We start from the raw sequence: 10513 nt of genomic DNA, 5'->3' as shown, positions 1-10513 counted from the left end.
TTTCTTGAGTCCTAAATACTGTTACAAATGTAGAAACAAAAGCTGAAGTTCGGAACAGTTAGTGATTTCACAAATTCTTTGCTGCAGGCTTTGCAGTAACGTTACATATCTGTAATGGAACACTTCAGTGGTGTCCAGGCACAGACATAATAGATTCAACAGGTGTTTTCACTTTGCAAAGAACAACTTGATGTCTTTAACATACCTACTTGCTGAATCATAAGAGCACCACTACCAGTTCAACACATGTCATCACCAAATGATACTTAGCCAAGATACTCAATGCTCAAACTATCCTTCATCCTGGACCACTGAATTGAGCCTGATGAATTGGCACAAGGTATTGCTGGCAGCTAAGGTCGTATGTGATCCCTGAAGAATTGGTGAAACCTGGTCAAATGACTGCAATTGCCATGATGACTTGTGAAAAGAATTCTTTTAAACTAATTCCGAATATCTGTTTTTATTGCAGTGTCAGTTAGCAGTAATCCAACTTGAAACCCATTTATATCATTTATATTATATTATAATGTTGCATCTAATTATCAGACAACACGACTTGTGCCAACTGTGAGAATTTCGGAGTCAAAATGTTAGTCAAGTACAATGTGTGTCATCATTGCTGTCTCCTACATTGAACTAAAGCGAACAGCTGGGTATTTTCATGAACTTGAAAGCCACGCAAACTGCATTTTCCCGCAGGTCCGCCAGGCCAATTCTTCCATCCACAACACTACAACGTAATGTCATCGGCATGCATACGTAATCCCGACCCCACACAGCACGGAAAACTTTTACAGCCAACATCGATGTCAACAAAAACGTTCAAACGTTGAAAATGACATCGATTCTTTCTTGCCATTGTTCCATCTACGTTTGCAATGATAGTCGGGGGCAGGGGCATACACAGAGTAACATAATTTTGTTTGCCAAAACTGCCCGAACAACTTAGGTCTGCTGTTAACCGCCGAATTAACCCTTGGCAGCCATTTTGAAACAGAGGGTGGGGCGAATTACTTGATAACTCATCCTTTGTATCAAGGCATAATGCGCTTAGCTGTCCAAAAGGGTGGTTCTTTTTAACGAAATCATATCAGTCGTGAAATATAACATATGATATCTCAAATCAAAAGCCACACAACTGTTATTGTAGTTCCAGGCTGGAAAATCACAACTTTTGGAACTATTTTTTTGAGCGGAAGAATGCAGATGTGAAGTGGACTGCGATTAGGTCGTGCAACTCCCTTTCTACAGACAGGAAAATATTTGCCCAGGAAACTATTCCAAATATTCGTGAATTTGGGTATTCCGATGGTTTAGATAAAAGAGGAGAGTTGGAGGGAGCGATACTGTTGGAACTCTTGTGTGTGATTGTCTACAACTTTCAGAATTCGATCAGGATTGAAGCAGGGAGGAGCCTCGTCGAGGGAGGGCAGGGCAAAGTTGTGTATTGCAGTACGCCAGAAGACGATTTTGACCCCCAAATACCAGATATGAATTGCAGTAAATAGTGACCAGCGTCCCACGATGGATTCTTTTGCTCCAGTTGGTATCACAGAAAGGTAGGACGGGTTCGTTTTAGGCGAATGATAGCCCTATAACTCCAACTTGCTAACTCTCTTCCAGACACAAATTCTGCTGTGGGAACTCTCTTGCTGACTGCTTTGCTTCTCGGAAGTGGTGCCTTCATCGATCAAATAAACGCGCTCGGGCTGTTCCTCTATCGCTTTTCCTATTTCCACAATAGTGTCGGTTGTCAGGATGTCCGTATATCTGTGGTTTGGGGTCGCACTTTCATCAGAGATTCGAAATGTTCGTGCAAAAGCTGTAGTTTACTGGCCCAGTTGAGTGACAATTTGTCATCCGATCCGTCAACCCAAATAAGACTTGGGTTTGCACTACACAACAGTTGCTATTTCATTCTAGGGGTGTTATTGATAGGGGAGGGATCCGAGATCAAAATAATAACCCGTGCTTGGGACTTGCTATAACTGTGGTCTATATCTGCACATCAAATTATATATTACAAGGACCGTGGTTCGTGTACAAGCATGGAGTTCTTGGATCTGACATCAGTACTTACAGGAGGACAGTTTTGTCAGGGCCATGGTATTTAAAATTACCAGAATGTTCCTATTTACTTTGGCACAGTTGAAGTAAAAGAAGGGCACTTTCAGGCAAGCTCAGTGACTGCCTCATCGTTGTGTAACTACTGTAGCACACAGTCAACTTACTATTTTAAATCTGACTAGCTTGAGAAATAAAACTTAACTTTTGTTCAGAGTGAAATAGAGTTAAGGATCCCTCGGCTGATGGGTCGTAACATAAAATTAGTTGTGGAAGTTACTGTAACTTGTGCCACTTGTCAGAACATTGTCATAATCTGTTGTCTCAATTTCTTATTTTGTAATTAGTACAGTTCAGTTCATCTATTATCAGTCATACACAAAAGAAGAATGATATATACTTAACATCAAATTCAAAACAAACAGACCTAAAAATATAAGACTATAACATTTTATGTGGTCATGTAAGAAATACCAAAGAAATTATTTCAAAATTCAAGCCAGGATTAGTCTTCTTGCTTGCCCTCCACCCCAAAACCTTGAATTATGCTAGATTCTCTAACAGATTGCTAAGGCTCAGCTGCTGGTAGTGGTTGAAAATTTGCAAAGTATCCTTTGGTTCACTGGACAGACTCCTCAGACTAGTGTTTTGAAGTCTGGAATGTTCAGTGTTTCTCCATTTCTACCCACTTACATGTACTGAACATAGGCACTGGAGTAGACTATCAGTATAAAAATGCTATCCTACTTGTACTTGTTTTTGATAAAGCATAGAACTAGAAATCTATAAACTGTGTATATAGCCTAGTCCCAGAATGTTCTGCAAATGAAACGAAAGCATCTTCGTTGTAAAAATGAAAATCTCTCAACAATAAAAATGAATTTGATGTAGGTTTGTCCTCTCAAACTGTACTGTAGTTATACCCAAGTCACCTTTCCTTCTTCACGAATGTTATGAAGTCATGAAGTCATCTTCCATTGATTAACCAATGATTACTGAGGACTACCAAAAAATAACACTGCTATAGAGCTGAAGACCTATAAAATGTCACGGCATGCCAGAAGGTATCTCAGCAATCGATAGTGATCTGTGCCCACCAGCCATACACTCTGATGTATGTGGTGTGTTATTGTCATCAAATATAACATGAAGGAAGCTATCACATCTGTAAACTGATGCATGTGTCTTTGAATTGGGGTTTCCACTGATCATTTCTAGTCTTTATGGTCAGAATTCTAAATCCTAAGTGGGTGGGATACAGTGTTGACTGTGTAGATTTACTAGCTCTGCAACACAAGAATGCTGGGATGTGACTGATTTGCAAAGGGTTTTTTAATGGCTTATGGCATGGCTCTGTTAAATGTTTCAAGACAGGTACAGTTCTCTGAATTTCTTCTACAAAAAGGCAGGGGATATGTCACGTTGTTAGCATGTTGTTGGAATGAAAACCTTACCGAGTCTGTGTGATGCCATCGTTGATTTGTTGGCATTACTACTCTTTTACTAGTGCTAAGTTTATAGTATATCACGTATAGGTAACTCTTCTCAACGCCCAAAGATTGATAAACCTTTAGAAGTGTTTACTGCCAGTCTGTACATTTTGTTACAGTACATGTATTTTACTGGGCCATATTCTTGGATTTCTATAGTTACCATCATAACAAAAGTGCCAGTGCTATCTTGTACAAAGTACAACTAGCAGATAGTCATCATAGTGGATACGGAAGTTCAGACCTGTTATTCAGTCATTCCTAATAGGTTAAGACAAGACTGTTGCTAGTGTAAGCCTTTGTAGTATGATTATGTTTGATCAGATGTTTGATGTTAGTTATTCAGACAACATTTATCATGGACCATATCACTTGTCATAATGTAAGAGGATGATCAAAGTGGGCCAGTGTCTCCTAAGGTTCTTTAATTTCCTCCCAGTGCTTTCACAGGGTGATACTTGACCTAGATAGGACAGCCTGATAAATGTATCATGGTTCAAGACTTGTCAGTTATGGTATATAAATGCATCCATGTGTGGCTGGAGTGGGGGTAAACTTTAAGTATCACAGAGGTTCTGACTCTTGCCAATGTATGAACTAATATTAGTTTAATTTGATTTGCAAACAAGCCTAAAGCCAGTAGCATATTTTGTCATTCCACTTGTGCATAAATATATTCTCTTATCAGCATACAACTGAGGTTTCCATATAGTGGACTTAACAAGACGTTTGATCAGTCATCACTTTGGACATATTCAATTTCAAGTTTATTATTTTGATGGACCCTGGGGATTCCAGTGGTTTGTTCATTCTACTTAACTGACAGGTAAAGAAGCACTCAGCTGGGAAATTGTTGAAGTCAGGCAGTCAAGGCAAACCCCAGGAATCCAGCAATATCATAAATCAGTGTTTTGGAATATTTGTGCACCTGGGAGAGAGATGTGATAGTTGTTTTCAGAAGATACTTACTCTGTTTATAATTTTCCTGGACGCTGCATGGCGTTAGCCTGTGCCTGACAATCCTCTGGTAGTGTAGGGATTAGACCCTCCAGGGACAGGTTTTGACACTGATATTCTTGTATGGCAATGATCTGGATACATATGTGAAAGAAAGCTCAAACAGTGCTATTTTTCTTGAGTAGTTTAAGTAACACTAACAGAATCTGGCACCTGGTATTTGCATGAATGGCCATGTTTTTACTTGAGTTTGAATGGGTGCTGGCACTGCTGGGAATAGTAGCCATGTACTGTATTTGGAATTTGGAAATTGTTGAAGATTTCCAACTATCAAATAGAGGTTTGGGGTATAATGAGTTTTGCTTACATACATTTACATACATACATATAGTTTGCTTACATACATATATATTTAAAGAATAATCTTATTGTTGATGCTGATTTGTTTGACATAACAAAGATGTTCCACTATATATACACATGTATCAAGTTCCTTTTTATGTTGTCAGTAAGCCAGTCAGTTGCTGATGAAGTGGGATTTTATTTTCAAATTCTGTCATGTATGGTGAGCATTCTTTCATCTGAAAAGTCCAGTGGGTTAGTGAGGAATACTTTATTACAGTGTGTAAACTGTGTATCCCTTCTTTGTCAGCTTATACCCTTCCCCCTTATCATTCTAAAAACTCATTTGCTTTGTTCCACGAATCACGACCATCCGGCCAAGCCATTCAAGGTGAATAATTTAAGTAGGACTAGGGTGTATTACTTCAACCAGCTCCAACAAGATCATAGAGAAAGGTTGTTAATGAGGCCAGGTCATATAATTACCATTTATAAATTACACGTGGACAGAACACATACAAGGAAAGCCAGGTATTGTCAAGTCTAACAAGATGGAAAATTTAGTAAGATGTCAAAGTCAGGACAGTAACAAATGCTGGGAAGTATTTGTCACTAGAAAGTATGTCAGAATAATAGAATTATTTGTGACTAGAAGTAGTAGAATACATGAAGAGGATGACTACCAAAGTATAAGTTCCTTATAAAGAGGGAAGTCACACAGTGACTGAACTTCAAGTTCTTGAAGGTAGATGCGGTTCACATCAACATTGAATTTTAGGCTTAGGTAATAGGTTAAAAGGTGTTGAGTACAAGTAATATGTTAAATATTGAAACATAGATCAGCTTGTAGTACACTGGTTTGAAATGATTTCTAGAATGGCTTGAGTGCATGGGACAACAGGAAAATACTATTGAATGATTGAGTGTCTATAACCATGATAGACATACATTTATTTGCGCAGGACAGGGCAGTCTGTGTCTTGTTGCAAAAAAACTCCTGTGCTCTCATAGCCAGTCAGCTAGTAGCCTGGGTTCCAGACCCATAGCACACTGGACACAAATATCTCAGTGAGCCTGGCACACTGAGATATTTTGTGTCCAGTGTGCTTTGGGTCTGGCATCCAGGCTAGTCAGCTAGGAAAAGAGCATCAAGACTCCCAGATATTGTTACTTGAGAAGTGGTGTCAGTATCTCCTTTGTTTGCTGTGTCCAGGATAGCTGCTCTGTTTTGTAAGGAGCAGAGTGTTGTGCAGCCTACTTTAGCCACTGAAAGATGTTATAACAAAGCCTAAATCCTGAGACTGAGGTGTACTAAAGCCAGTATTCCTTTCGACTACATGGTGCCAAATCTCCTATCCTCCCAAACTTTTCTGATATACCTATTTCAGTATTTGAAGAAAACAAGGCTTGACCACAAAGTTATGATTAGCTTATGCAGATGATATTTTTGTCTGACATTTTAAACCTGCAATCGTTTAGTAACCCTTGCTTACACCCACTATTCACTGTATCATTCAAGTCAACAGATTACCTCACTGCCAGGTCAAGTTACTCTTTCCAATAGTGAAAGTAGCTCTTTGTTTGAATTGTACTTTTATTGTAGACGGATGAGATAAGAGTTCGGTTGTAAGAGATAAGTGCAAGGTTTTTCTACTGTAGATTTCTGTCACTATGGTCTCATTGCGGTTAGAAGGAAGAAGGATATATACATGAATACAATAGAAGGAAATGCATGCTTTTCAAGTAGGGACTTGAATGTTAGATGATTGTGTTCAATTATTGCATGGTTAGTTTGTAAAGCTGTGGTTAACATGCTTTTTGACAACATGATTGTGAAAGCACAGGTTAGATAGTAACAATATAATGATACTAGCCAGTTAAATATAAATGTATTCGCTTTTGAAAAAGAAGAAGGGCAGAAAATATCTCCTGCTTTGTTGTTTTTCAATGGTTTCCTGTTGGACTTTGAACTTTGTTGAACCTCGAAATGTGTAACAGTAACAGGGCATCAGGTATAATTTTGGTACATATCATATGAGATAGAAATGATGATAGATTGAGGAGAAAGATGGGAATAAGACTTTCTAAAATATGAAAATACCAGACAAATTTTTGGACTGTGGTGTTTTGAGAGAAACTGCTAGTGGAACAGATTCTGTGTCGTAAACTTGTTGACACCAAACTTGAAAGCTGATATGTACCAGGGGAGGTTAGCTGTTATGCAAATGTGATGGTCTGTATATTCTTAGGCCCGATTTAGACTAGAAACGGTATACCGTTTCGAAACGGTACGAAACGTTTCGCCACAGAAAACGGTTCGTCTTTAGACACAGGGGCGGAAGTGTTTCGGGCCGCCCGTGGCGCAGGATGTTTCTGACCCACAGTGACCTATGATGACCTCCCCGAACCACTTCTACGGTTTGCCTCATTGGCCTTACGATACTTGTGTTTCAGGGCCTTGAACTTCGCCCGAACCTGCTTTGGGGTGCATAAATACCCCTCAGCCGCCAGCCCGTCCACAAGCATCTGTATGCCCTCCCTATTACGCGAGGTCTCCAAGCAGGATTGTATAGTTTGATTGGCCCACAAGATGATCAAGAAGCGGGTCTCATCTTGGGTCCAGACCCTCCCCTGGCCTTCTGCCATCCCTCCAGACGTAAAGCAGGGATCGAAATAATGGGTGCATGTGCACCTTAGTGCACCCAAATTTGGATCGGTGCACCCAATTTTTGACTGTGGGTGCACCGGTGCACCTAAATATTTTTGTAGTATTAAGGTAAAGGTACAAAACACTGTAATTCCAACATTGCTGTGAAGGAATAAGATAATAAAAAAACCTTTGATGCACTGCTTGTTTGAAATTCTTGAGATAGAATTAGATTTAGTTCAGTTTTTAAAGCCCGAAAATGTGTCGGCGCAGTGCCGACATAGCGTTACCCACCAACTTCCGGATCCCGACTACAACACTGGACAAGAGATCTCTTCTTTCTCGTTCCCCGGTTTCTTGATAGTCATGTGACCAAAACATCGCGAACTCGCTTCCGAAACCATGTTTGATCCCATGCTCCCGGGCCCTCCTCCACGGCCTCCGGAGCTTCTTCCGTGTCCAGTTCCGGGTCATCAGAGTCGGATTCCGAAACCGAATCAACCGCGTACCGAGGAGTCTAGTGCAAAAAGACTGAGGCTTTGTGTGATTTTTTTTTCATTTCTAGATTTTTTTTAATATTTTTTTTTTCGATCTCGGAATCCTAATTTGCCTTTTTTTCGGTTAGGTCATTACTGTGTTATTTCCATAGCGATGCAATTTCCACTCTTGCTTCGATCATTTTTAGCATTCTTTATGTGTGGAATATTAATTTGATATTAGTAATATTTAACTTATTAATGTACTACTGGAAATATGTGGTGCACCCAAATTTTTTTTGGTGCACCTAATTTTTTTTGTTTAGGTGCACCAGTGCACCTAATAAAAAAAATGAATTTCGATCCCTGTAAAGGATAACAAAAATTCGAGAAATACACGATATAAAATGGCGAAAATGGACACAATCAAATATGGCGCGAATCTACCAGATAATGGACGTGCGCGGGCTTATTAGCATGTGATTAGCATATGACATGTGACCTGGTTTACCGTTTCAAGAAACCCTTTGTCTTTAGACCTAGCAAAAAGCGTTTCGGGCCCCCCGCTGAAGGGTTCTGAAACGGTCGAAAACCACGATGGAGGTGGTTTTCGGAAACGGTCCGCGAAAACCCATAACAAACCGTTTTTTCCTCTTTAGACCGGGAACGGTTAACCGTTCCGAAACGTTTCCCTGGCCAAAACCCCTTAAGCGTTTCTAGTCTAAATCGGGCCTTAGGATGTCTTTGTTACCATGGTTACTTTTACCAAGGAGTACTTGACCTTGGTGAAAGGGGGTGAGGATTTGTCTAAGGGCTAAAGTAAAGGGACGCCTCTTTTGGGGGGAGAGTGTGTAGGTCAGAGTGAAGCACTGAGTGAGAGTGAAGTACATGTACTTACTGTATCTATTTCTGCTGGTACCTCAGATCTAGGCCTCCAATCTTGGGAAAAGACCATTATGATTGTGATTTAGCTGGGTTTTATGTTTCTGGCATCAGAACAGCCCTTATTTCCTTGTTCACACATGTATGTATCAAGTTTGATATAGAAAATACTATAGGAATTAGGATGTCAACAGAATATTGAGGAGTTGTACATCAATAGCATAGTTGGAGACATGCATGTAGTAGTAGCTGGGTTAGACATTTCTGTACCAGCCTGGGTGTGTATCTGGGTGGTGTGGGGAGTAGGTTGGGAGGCTGCTCCTATGTTATGTAGCAGAGTTGGACATTTCTGTGTCAGCAGGCTGCTGCAGCCTGCCTTGGTGTTTATGAGGATGCCACACCCTTAAGGTCTGCTGGGTCACCTCAGTAATGTCAGCAGGCTCACAGTACTTACTACAGCAGTGTGCCAGATAACTTCTTAAACTTGAACTAAATGCTGCTAGTTACCATTTTGAATACATTTGTTCTTGATTCTACATTTTGGGAAAAGATACTCAGCAAACACAGTTTTGAGATCCCTTGTCACAGAAGGAAACCCAGGCATACATTGTAGAGGTTAGATTTGCAGGTAGCTATTTGCCATGATGGGGTAAACTCCTTTGGACTTGAATCATAATCTATAATAGTGTGATACATGTATACTGATGAGTTGGATGTGGATACATGTATCTGTTTCTCTTTCTTTTATGTAACACAACTTACATAAACATGCAAAGTAGTTTACCTCTAGGCATTACTATCCTTCTCTTAACAATGATAATAATTAGTCATTTATATTTTAAGGTGTACTTTATGGTATCTGGTGAAAGCACTGTAGCTCTAATGTACTTACTAGTACATGTATCAGCCTTTGCATGTGCATCAGGCTTACCTATCTTTGCTGCCAAGCTCTCTTGAACTCATATTCTGGTGGTGATGGGCTTACCTTACAAAATTGTTTTGTAGAATATCAATGTTTTGAAATTCACAGGTTTTCCAGATGAAATTGCTGTAACATCACCATCAGGTCAACAGTAGAAGGTTACTGATTGGTTGTGAAGTACGATACCCATCTCAGCAAGGACTCTTTTGCTCGGTAAGGTCACCGTTCTTAAAGACAGAGAAGAGCAGGAGTGCTGCAGAAGGAAACGGACATCAGGAGTTCCTGGCTGTGTGGGATTGGTGACTGATGTCTATCAGGAACACCATCATTGGTGTGGAGGCCCTCAGCAACAGGTAACATCACCTGGTGTGGTGGAGGACCTGCCAAGGTGGAGGGAAGGGTTCGTCGGTGGTTAGGTGTACATGTCATGACTCATGACTCATATGGATTAGATTTTTTTTAGGTGATAGTTGTGTGGAAAGCATGCCTGGCTAATGTAAATTATGTGCATGTATAATTAACTTTTCACACCATGTTTATTTTGAATTTGAACTGATTATCATGCTTTTCCGATGGAAGGAGATCTAGACGCTTATCATAGTTACTTACTACAGTATAGGTAGTTTTCAAATAACATTAGCAATGCAGCAAATTGGACAAAAATCAATGGGTCTAGAGTTGTATGTCTTATAGTAACTTAGATATGTTTATGTGTATATATGTATATATA

Source organism: Branchiostoma belcheri, unplaced genomic scaffold, assembly GCF_001625305.1.
Source record: "Branchiostoma belcheri isolate BF01 breed outbred unplaced genomic scaffold, Haploidv18h27 scaffold193, whole genome shotgun sequence".
Lineage (NCBI taxonomy): Eukaryota > Metazoa > Chordata > Leptocardii > Amphioxiformes > Branchiostomatidae > Branchiostoma > Branchiostoma belcheri.
The sequence above is the reverse complement of the archived record's forward strand: the minus strand, read 5'-3'. Positions refer to the sequence as shown.